The sequence below is a fragment of the Dermacentor albipictus genome, chromosome 7, assembly GCF_038994185.2.
Source record: "Dermacentor albipictus isolate Rhodes 1998 colony chromosome 7, USDA_Dalb.pri_finalv2, whole genome shotgun sequence".
In the NCBI taxonomy this organism is placed as follows: Eukaryota; Metazoa; Arthropoda; class Arachnida; order Ixodida; family Ixodidae; genus Dermacentor; species Dermacentor albipictus.
The window spans coordinates 98,828,659-98,839,918 of NC_091827.1; positions in this window are offsets into that span (position 1 = coordinate 98,828,659).

Genomic DNA, 11,260 nt, shown 5'->3' on the forward strand with positions numbered 1-11,260 from the left:
AATGACACTAATTTTCCGCCTCTCGAGTTTATCTTAGAACTTCCCCAGAGATGGTGGTGGGCATTAAAATCTCCAGTAATCACCAAAGGCTGCGGAGTCGCTGTGGTGATTCGCCGTAATCTCTCGCAGTCCAACCGACTTGAGGGCGATATGTAGGCTCCAATTGATGTGAAAGTGAGCTTGCCTTTCTTCACTGTCAGACAGACGTATTGGTTTTCTTGGTCAGGCGACACTGGGTGATGGACATACGTAAGATCACGTCGCATGAATACGATGATCTTGCTGCATTCTCCATGGATGGCGGACATGAAACATTCATACCCGGACAGTCTGATGTTATCTGATAGGGGCTCGCAGATGACGACGACTGGGAACTTATTCGTGAACACAGACTGTCGAAAGTCCGACATGCGTGACTTCAGTCCTCTGGCGTTCCACTGAAATATCGACGCGTTTCGGACTTCGTCACGAAACAACGGCTTCTGGAGAGCCATGATTTTAACCAATAGCTGCAAGTACTGGACTCAAAGTGTCCAGCACCTGTAGTGCGCTTTCCGCAGACGAAGACTTCATGTTGATAAGTATAACGCGAATGGCACTGATGAGCGATCACAGAATGTTGATGACCTGGAGATCATCAGCTAGCGTCGCTTCAACAGTTGCAGAAGCCGTTGAAGTCGGTGCGTTTTGAGGTAACTTAGCAGGGAGTTATGCCCTCGGTAGCTAGGCCATTCTTCAGGACGGGCGAGCCTCTCCTCTATGTTCGCTTTCCTTGCATCTGTCTTGGTGGCGCAGTGTGGAGATGCGGCAGCCCTTCTGACTGTAGCTGGCGTAGACCTATCTGCAGTTGCGGAATTTCTTGACCGTTTTCGGTGCAGATGCCGACGTCGCCGAACAGCGCTAGCAGCCTCTCGGTGCGTTGAATTGTCGTGCACCATGCGTTTTATAATCGTGAATTCCTTCCGCATCCGCGGGCAATACTTTGATGAGGCCTTGTTAGGACCACTGCAGTTAGGGCACTTTAGAACATATGCGTTGCAGGCGTCTTCTGAATGGGACTCAGAGCACCGCGGGCACACTACGCTGTTCACGCAGACAGCCTTCACGTGGCCAATCTTGCAACACTTGAAACACTGGAGGGGCTGCGGTACGAATGGTCGTACTGGATGGCGGACATGTCCTACTTTGACGTGGGATGGAAGGCTGTCTCCTTCAAACAAAATCTTCACACAGCGTGTGTTTCGCAATCTGGAAATCCTTGCAATGAAATTGCCTTCTGTCGTTGGCTTTATCAGCGTTGGCAAGTCATCATTAGGAACGGCAATGTCGACGTCATAAATGACGCCCGCAGTACCATCGCCACCTGTAGGGATCATTGATCGCACCTTTACCTTGTCGATATCAGTTATATTACGTAGGTGTTGTAGGGCACTGCGATGTAGCACATCAACTGCCAGGACATTTTTCCGCGAGTTTATTCGCACGTCTTTAATCTCGTTTGGTTCGATTCTCTCGAGTAAGGAAGAGAGGACCTGCCTGTTGAGGAGCCGCAAGTTGGTCGCCGGGTCCACGGGCATAAAGAGCACAGTGTGCAGCCAGCGCAGCGGTGCACTCTTCACGGTAGAAGCACTTGCCGACGAAGATGCCTCCAGTAGTCTTCTTTTCGCTGATCTACTCATCACGACCTGGAAGTCATCGTCCGACGAGTCGTAGCTGTCCGAACATATCTCAGCGGCCTCGCTTTCTGTGTCGCTTGACGCACTTCCACGTTTCCTGGACGCTAGCCGACCTGACGGCTGCACACCAGGAAAGTCCTCGGAGATTTCTTCATCCATTGCCGCAAGGACGGAGCGGCAGCTCCCAGAAATGCAGGGAAGCAACGCGAAAAAGCGGAGACAAAAGCAGAAGCTGTTGTTGTTGTTGTTGTTGTGGCCTGTGATGCGTGTGGCTCCTACCCATGATGGGGGATTGGCCAAGAGATGGGTGGATCACTCGAAATTATTATGGAGCATAAATTTCCTAATAGTTATTGAAATAGCGTTGAATAGCGCAGAATTGCCTGTTAAATAACATTAGGAAGGTAATATTGAATGGGTAATAATTAGTTTAAAAGTAAAAACAAAAATAAAGAAATTTAGCAGGGCATTCGTTTAGATTCCATAAGGAATGTTCGGACAGCGAAGCATGCATCCGTGTGGCTGAATACCAAAGTGAACGCTCCGAACGAAAGAAATGCAGGTTCTGTCAAGTCCAGGCCAATTCTTCGAAAAGGTATTTCCAACCATCTTTTTCTAAGCGCAGTAAAACGGTGACAAGATAGAAGAAAGTGGTGTATCGTCTCTTCCTCATTACAAAAAAGAACAGAGGGGGGAGGGAACCCAACCCGACCTGTGTAAGTAGAAATTCAGCGAGGGTATGCGGCAGCGTAATTTGGTGAGGCAGACCTCAAGCATCTTTGTGTCACAGGATTCGCAATGCCAGGGAAATGCCAGGTGCTTATACTCTGGAGAAGCAGTCAAATGTGGGTTTGATAAGGCTAATCTTATTGATCACATCCGAAATCTTGTCGCCGTGATCTGTGCTGTCACTGGTAGAATAGGAAGAACAGGGCCGGACAGTGATGCATTTGCCAGTGAATCAGCAGTTTCATTAAAAAACAAACCTTTATGCCCTGGCACCCAAATCAAATGAACACATCGCACATGGGCAGGAACTAGTAAGCGGAATAGATTTAGCATGGGTGACTCATTAGTAGCGGTAAGGCAAGAGCATACTGAAAGGGAGTCAGTCAGAATGGCAGCCGTTGTAATAATTGGGCCTAATTTACGTAAAGCTAGGATTACTGCTAACAACTCGGCCAGAAAAATAGGCACAAAATCAGGCAACCTTAAAGAAAAAGACCAGTCGAGCGCAGGACAAAATATTCCAATGCCAGCTTTTTCCTCGCACTGTGAGGCATCTGTTGCAATGATAACATTTGTTTCTAGGCTGCTCTGGTGGTCTTGCAACATGGCGTTTAAGATGCCGTAAGGGAGTAGTTTCGCGTGGTTTGGGAAAATATCATCGAGCCGGATCTCTGGGTAGTTTGAATGCGTATTATCATGAAGCACGTCGCGAATTTGCACATTTAGTGGTTCAAGTAATGTTTGCACAAATATAATCTGTGCTCTATGAAACCTGGGCCAATGAATACGAAAAAATTCTGAATCAGAGAGGAAGATAATTTGAAGGCGGTTTAATGGGGATTCATATAGCCTTAGGAAAGTCTGAACTCTCAGCAGGCGAAATTGGCATATTATGGGTGGGATTCTTGCCTCCAGGTATAATACGGCATTCGAAACGTATTTTGGGAGGCCTAAGCACAGACGTAGCGCCTCTCGTTCCAACAAAACTAGCGGCCGAAGCTTGTATGCTGGAACACCTGAGAATAAAACGCATCCGAATTCTAACACTGGACGAACATACATCTTATATACCATCAAGAGGGATTTTCTTCGCATACCTGTTCTTCGGTTGCTCAACTTGCGCAAAATGCCCATTGAACGACATCCTTTTGTCGCAATATATTCAATATGCGGCCGCCAGTTAAGATTTCCGTTGTAAATCACTCCAAGGTATTTTAGTGATTCTACTTGTGGGATATCTTCGAGATGATAGTGAAGTGATATGTATACTGGGTCTTTAACGGGAAAAACAAGGATAGCACACTTATTAGCATTCAGGTTTAAGTGTAAGCTATCCAGCGAGCCTTCCAGTTCCCTTAGATACGACTGCAGTATTTTGCAAAGAGAGTATATGTCGCTAGCCATACCAAAAAAGGCAATGCCATCAGCATAAACGTATGTACTGACAGCTGGGTGAACGGGGATTCTGCTCAGTAAAATATTAAATAATACTGGTGAAAGTACCGATCCCTGAGGCGCACCTCTTGTTTGCTTATATTTACTAGAAGAATAGCCGCTTCGAAAACAATAGAACTCCCGGTCTTTTAAAAATTCATGCACCGATGCTACTATATAGCCTGGAAAGCAATGGCTCTGTAACCGATTCGTGAAAATTGTATGTTCAATGCTGTCATAGGCTTTGCATATATCTAAAGTAACTAGAGCCGCGTATTGTTTTTTCTGTCTGGCGATGTTAATGCGACTTTCAAGGTCTACATGCGCGTGCCATATTGAATAGCCAGATCTAAATCCAATTTGACACGGACTCAACAATCGATAGTCGTCAATAAACTCTATAATATGTCCGAGAAGAACTCTTTCAATAAGTTTCACTATGGTTAATGTCAACGCAATTGGTCTGATGTTGTCGATAGTATACCCTGCCCCTGGTTTTTTAATTAACGGAATAATTTTGGCGATCTTCCATTCTTGTGGAATCCATGCGTTACCAACAGAGTAGTTTAGCAACCTCAGAAGCTCACGTGGAGCTTCTTGAAAGAAAATCTTTACCATTGCACTTGTTGTGCCGTCCGGGCCAGGCGCTGTAGTTGGCAACTGTAACATAACCTTTGCTACTTCCGAGTAGGATATCTCCTTGTAGCCTGAGAATGCAGGAGAAAAAGCAGAAGTTTGAAGACGCGTTGCGAATCGACTCTCTAGTCCTTTAGCCAGTAGTTCTAAGGACTCCTGCATTTCCTGTGAGGTATATACGATTGAGTCTACATTAATGCTCATTCGGAGTTTGTTTCTAAAACGAAGGTTATTAAATAAAGCACGTTTGTTTTTGTAATTAGATAGATAATCAAAATGGTTTTCAGGCCAACCTCAAGTCACGTACAGACTTCGTGCGCATGTATCTTCGCTCTGCACGGCGACGAATTGCACAAAGCTTCTCTAGCTCAATGTCGGTTTTTATCGGTTTTTATCGTACTCATCTTTTGCATGTTTAATAGTACGTTTGAAGGTTGCCGAAATAAATTGATAATCTTTCCAATTTTGTGGGCTCTGATTATGTGGAAGTTTTTTCCAAGCAGCTTTCCTTCTTCTATAAACTCGTGTGCATTCGCTGTTCCACCAGGGACTAGATGAGGAACGCTTAGCTGTCTGAATTACAAATTCGGACTTTTGTCGGGACGTCTGTAATGCTGAGCGAACATTCAAGCCAATTTCTTCGTGATTATTATTATTTAGTGATGCAATGGTGGACCGCAAGCAGTCTTTATATTTTTTGCAATTAACAAATATTCTGCCTTGTCGTTCAACTGATGTCAAAGGGCATGCAATTTCAAAGTATACCGGGAGATGATCACTGTTTGTACAGAAATCAATCGTTGTCCAAGATGTCACAGTGACACTTCTGCTAGAAAACGTCAAATCTAACACTGAGCGAGATTGTCCACGGACAAATGTAGGGTTCTATCAAAGAATCACTTCGTCTTCGCTAAATTGTACGTGTAAAACAAGCAGTTAAGTGGGTAACGCCAGCAGGCATGTAAGGACACAAAAAAGACGACGATGGTGATGACGCAAGCTGTACGCTGACGACATGCCAGTTTTGATTTTACTCTTGCGAAGGAACGCTGTGTCCTGTTTTGTTATAATATGAGCCGATACTAAATGCGGCACAATGTTGCAGAACAGTTCTAACACAGCGTCTGACAGCGGTTACGATTCAAGAATAGGAGAAGCTGCTACGCTTCCACACGAGACTCACGCGAAAGAAAGTGGTGAGTATGTGGCCGAATGGGGAGCAAGCAAGCGCGCGAGTGCTGTTGTTCATCGTATTTGTAGGGACACACGTGCCAGTTGTTACATAGACATAGTCAGTGTTGTCAAGAGAAAAAACAAATGGGTGATCTTGACGTATGGCTGTCCCGTGTGAGGCAATAAAGTCAAAAAAAGGTGATCGTGGCCGAATGATTACAACATGGAGCTGCTGCGCTGGAAGTCGAAGGAGCGGACCTGTCATATGATGTCTATAATTCCTTTATATTTGAGCAGCCTGCAACGAGGTTTGGCAAGAACCAGCCTACCTGCGCAGTGAAAGGGATCTTTAAACACCTGTAGTTTGCCGGCTGCTTCCTTGCCAGATATTTTCTGTGAAGCTCTAGTTTTGCTTTTGAATCTTCTTTTATTTGTAATATTTTTTATTGAACGCAAGTTGTCTCTTTAATGACAATATTCTGTTTCAACCTTGCTTTTTCTGCTTCGCTTTAGAGAAATATTACATGTAAAGGCAATTTAATGTTCTCATTAATAGTGGTCGAATAAGAAATGTAGCTGCGGCCCACGTTTCGATCAGTGCATACATTTACGCCAGGCCAGTCACCTCCCTGACTGCGAAAAGTGGCCTTATCGTAACAGTGGCAGCAGTTCCATTCTTCCTTCGACCACTCTTAATGACGTCAAGCCCCCATCGCCCTGCGAACGCCTTTGCATAAATTTCCGTTAGTGTATCCCAGAACGATAATCAAGCAGGAAATAACCTGCAAGTATGGATTTTTTAGAAAATAAATAATAGGCTGCTTTGTAAGTGGTGGCAATTTTTATCATTAGCCTTAAAAGACGGAGATCACACGTACCGTTCGTATAGAATGTAGAGATAATGGTGCCTAAATAGAAGCAACTTGGTTTCAGACGAAAATGAACGTTTAAATCCGTGTTGAGCAGGAGCAAAGAGGGAGTTAGATTGCAGAAAGTAAAAGAGGATGGGTGCACAACATATGTTCTATAACTTTACAGATGATACTTGATAGAGATAAAGTAACACAGTAAAAAGGCGGCTGTTGATTTCGGAATTTGTGAAATACACTCTAAAAAAAGTTTACTCTTTGGGTTGTATTTTGTCCCCAAACAATAATCGTCATCTGTCTTGACCGCATTTCCTTCATTTAACGCCGCGAAACCGGTACTTCCTAGTCACGAACGGCTTGCGCGTTATCAGCTTGGCACAGCATTCTCGACAGGAAAGTGGCGAGCACCGAGCTTTCAAGAGAGGAAACGCAAGCAAGGCGGATGATGATTATTGTTTGGGCACAAGAAAAGCCCCAAATAGTGTAAACTTTTTTAGAGTGTCAATAGAGAGAGTGATCAATTTTAGAGTGATCAATACTTAAGTAAAGTTCCAGTAATCTGGCAAGATGGCATGATGAGTAGATTACTGCAGTATTTTAGTTATGGTTTTGCAAAGTATTCTTTAGATAGGAGTGGATTTTCATAATCTGTTATCCGCGCCGCATGCCGAAGATTTCCAGGTTATTATAACTTCCATGAGACGAGCAGGCTTGAACGCAATAGGTAGCATCAGCTAGTAATTATTACATGCAGCGTCATAATGCATACAAGAGCTGAATGCAGAAAAGTTCTTAAAAAACACCGTTAAATACTGGTGGACTCCAGGATGGTGCAATTGGTAGACCGCAGCTATTTGACTAAAATATGCGACTCTCTTGATTTCCATCTATAATACTCGCGAACCTCTTGGGATTCGTCCGTAAACGTTCTGGTCCCCTGCTATTGAGAAAGTCTAGTTTGGCATAAGCCACCGCTGTGGTGCGCAGGGCATCTGTAGAAAAAGGTACAATGGGAGGGTGCTTAAGCTTCGCCCTTAGGAGTGGAACGCTTATAGCATTCAAAGAACCCTCGCTGCTTCTCATGCTTCCCGGCAACTGTATCTTATGCAACCATAGTGTTTTCCTGGAAATTCTTGTGGGGAACGCTATGCATGGAGATGATTTTATTGTTATTTTGTGTGTGTTTTTTTTTTGTTTCATGGTGTTGCAAGGAACCGAGTGGGCCGCGCCGCTCCTCCTGCGAACACAGACACTCGCACCACAGCAATCGCAGGGAGTGCTAGCGGACATCGGCTTCCGAAAGCGCCCAGTATTCCTCGCTTTCTTCATTGTTTTCGGCTTGAACTCGCACGCGTATGGCCTTTGGAAGTTTCGTGTTTATTTTTATCCTTCTGCGCTCTAACAGAAGTCGCACCGCATGTGAGCCTACTTTTCTTGTCTGCCGTGATTGTGCGTCGGAAAGATCGGAGACGCGATGAAAGTCACCATCAATGCGGTGGCAACACGTTAAGAAAGACTGAAGTGCCTTCGGAACTGCATTTCATGTAAAAAAGTAAAGGCTGTTAAAATGCGAACTTCGGAGTAGGAGCCGTTGCTAGCTTTTCATCCTAACGCCGTCTAAGGACGTCGTTGACAAAACGCGCTACTTACGATCTATTCGCTGGTGGCCGAAACATGATGTTGAAAGCTTGCTTGAATGCACTAGCTTCCAAAGCTTCTTCGTCGCTTGAGCCCCTACGGTTCGATTCGGAACTTCAGCTAAATGAATGATCGCCCTCCGCAAGCAGTAAAAGCGCAAGTTGACGGTGCCATGTACCACTCAATGTTTCCGAGAGACCGCGATTCGCACTCATTGGCGCGCACGCCATAGCGGTAGGTTGGCGATGGGCGGCCTTGCATCAAGCGAGTTCCGGTCGATTTCTTCAATTTTTTGCCGAGTAGAGACGAGTAGAGTAGAGGCGAAGTAGAGTAGAGACCAATCCACCAATGAAAGATACGGTAGGCACTCTCAATCTCCTAATGCAATAGACTTGCTCCGCAAGGAGCAGGAGAACTACTACCAGGAGTGCTCCGAATCTGCCTTTGGAATTCACCATAAGACGGACCTCAAACGGTAGCTGGAAAACGCTATCGCGCTTAAAGGAGTTTGTGTTTGAGTTTTGGTGTAGCAGAATTATGTTTTCCCGTTTATTTAAATTACAATCCAACGCTAGCATGACGGTAGGTTTTGTGTGTGTCGTACTTTACAAATTTTCTTATGAGTTTTACTTTGAGAAATTCAATTAGTCTTTTAACACCTCTGTGCCACAAGGAGGGCCTGTGTGGACAGCGATGTGTGGTTCGAGATGACTCCCTTGGCCGCAGACACCAGATTTTCTGCGACACGGGGCCCTTAACGCAATCGTGTTAATATTTGTCTCTAAACTAAGCAAACAATATCACTTTTAATTTGAAAGCCGCGAGAAATAAATATTGTACTTAGCAGCTCTGCTGCGTCAGCCTACACGACGAACTTCACCTTAATATTCATGGGACTCTACGGTATGATCTCAGCATGCATGGGCACATAGCTTGGTGTGATCACCCATGGTCAGACGCGCCTATCGTCTAACCACAGTGATGTGGAACTGACGGCGTCATTAATGAAAGACCTTCGAAATGCACAACGGGAACGGCCAGCTCACTGCTCTGGTTTGAGTCAGAGCGGCATATCGAGCAAACGAGCCAGCGCGCGAAAGAACAACGGAAGAGAGGGTGGCGTCTGGCTCTTTGCGGCATGATTCACAGTCGATAGAGAGAAACGCACAACGCGCACGACACGCCGACGCGCACACCAAGCGTTCATATTGCGGCGCTTCAACAGCCCGTCAACACCGTCAACACATCAAACCTTACGCAAGGTGGCGATATGATAACGTCGTCCCATCGGTCACATGACCAAGCATGTGGCGAAGGCTGCCGTGGCTGCCCTCTGGCTGCTATGTGAAAGCTCTCTGTGTATAGTTCCGCAAATGTTCTCGTTTGGGCAGTCGTATGTTTCTCACTGTTTTCGATTACGCTGTCCATTGTGATGCAAGTATTGTACTTTGTCGTCTTACTTCGCACTGCTTGTGCAGCGATTTCTTTGTACCATTTTAATTTGGAGAGCAGGTGGCCAAGGCTGCCGCGGCGGCCGTGGGAAACCGGGCTCTGCGTAGTTGCGAAATTGTGCTCGTTTGGGCAGTCGTGTGTTTCTCACTGTTTTAGGTCGCGCTGTCCTTTGTCCAGTAAGTACTGAGCTTTGCTGTCTTACTTGGCACTGCATGCGCAGCGATTTGTTTGTATGATTTTAATTTGGAGAGCAGTAGAGTCTTAATACGTGAGCGCCGAGTGGAGGGCTCTAATTTCCTCTTCAATCTCATTGTCATGTTACTATGGCCATATGAGGGCCTTTTCAGTGACGTTGTAATTAAGGCATTAAGAACAGTATTAAGAGGAAATGTAAAGAAGAAATGTTGCTTTTGGATGCCCGGCATCGGGCTCGGCCGTCATGCGTGAAACAAGCAAGTTTTGCAGGTTGTGAAGAAAGGTGGGAGTGCCAATTCTGCGCACAGTGCCAATATCCTCTAGACACCATTCACAATGGTATTTCACTCTACCGTTTAGCAAGAATGTTGCACACAAGAGAACTGACAAACGGGTTCTTGTTCATCACTAGTACGGTAGCGCAAGCCATGAGGTGACGGTCGTATTTGCATGCCCTCGCATACAGCGCTCTCGTATAATATTGTGTGAACCACACCGCGCTGTTATGGCTTGCAATACAGCTCCGATTATATTTTTGCCTCTTTTATCCCACGTGACTGGTATTTCATGGTCTTAACAGGAACTTTCTGTCCAATTTGAGACGGCCGAATTCGATTTTCTTCGGCGCCTCGGAATGGCCGCAGTATATTTCAATGATTCTAAAACTTTGTCCTTATTATAGTTTGTGTAGTTCGTGATCGGATACCGCATATACTATGTATGACTGACGAGTGGATAGTGCGTTCATGAGTCGTTAATCCCCTTGGCGTAAAATATCCTGTTACTCCAGGTAGTCGCTATTTTTGTTGTTTGTTACTGGTGCCAGTCTCCGCGCTGCGCGACCTCGGACATGGCAGACGCCGAGTTCGTGGGTGTGCCATGTGTACGCACGGTGTTTCGGAAGCACTCGCGTGGTTTTTTCGATTTGTGCGCTGTTCGTGCACTTCGTGCAACAGGACATCCGCTGTTCTTGGTCCTTGCGCAGCAAATTTTCCAAGCGTACGTCAAACGGAGGAACCTCTTAGTCATTTGGGGATGCCGGTTCATTGAGGAAGTTGATGGGTAAAAATTCATAACACTTGTTGATTAGAGTTCAAGTAATATTTCCATGTAATGCCGCAGAGAGCTCTCCACATGCCAGTTACGAGCACTCGTTCCATGTAATGCCGCAGAGAGCTCTCCACATGCCAGTTACGAGCACTCGTTAGTGCGCTGGTTTCTGGCTTGGAGAGCGTGCTGTGCCTTCAATCGCCGATCGGTGCTGGCATACGTGGCAAGCAACTGTGTCAGAAATTCTTCCCATGAACATAACGCCGCTTCATGATTCACGTACCATGTCATCGCTGACTCTTCTAACGCGAAGTACACGTTGCGAGGCTCCTTTGCCTTGTCCCAGCCGTTCAAATCTGTAACTCACTCGAAGTGTTCTCATCAGTCTTCCACATCTTCGAACGTATC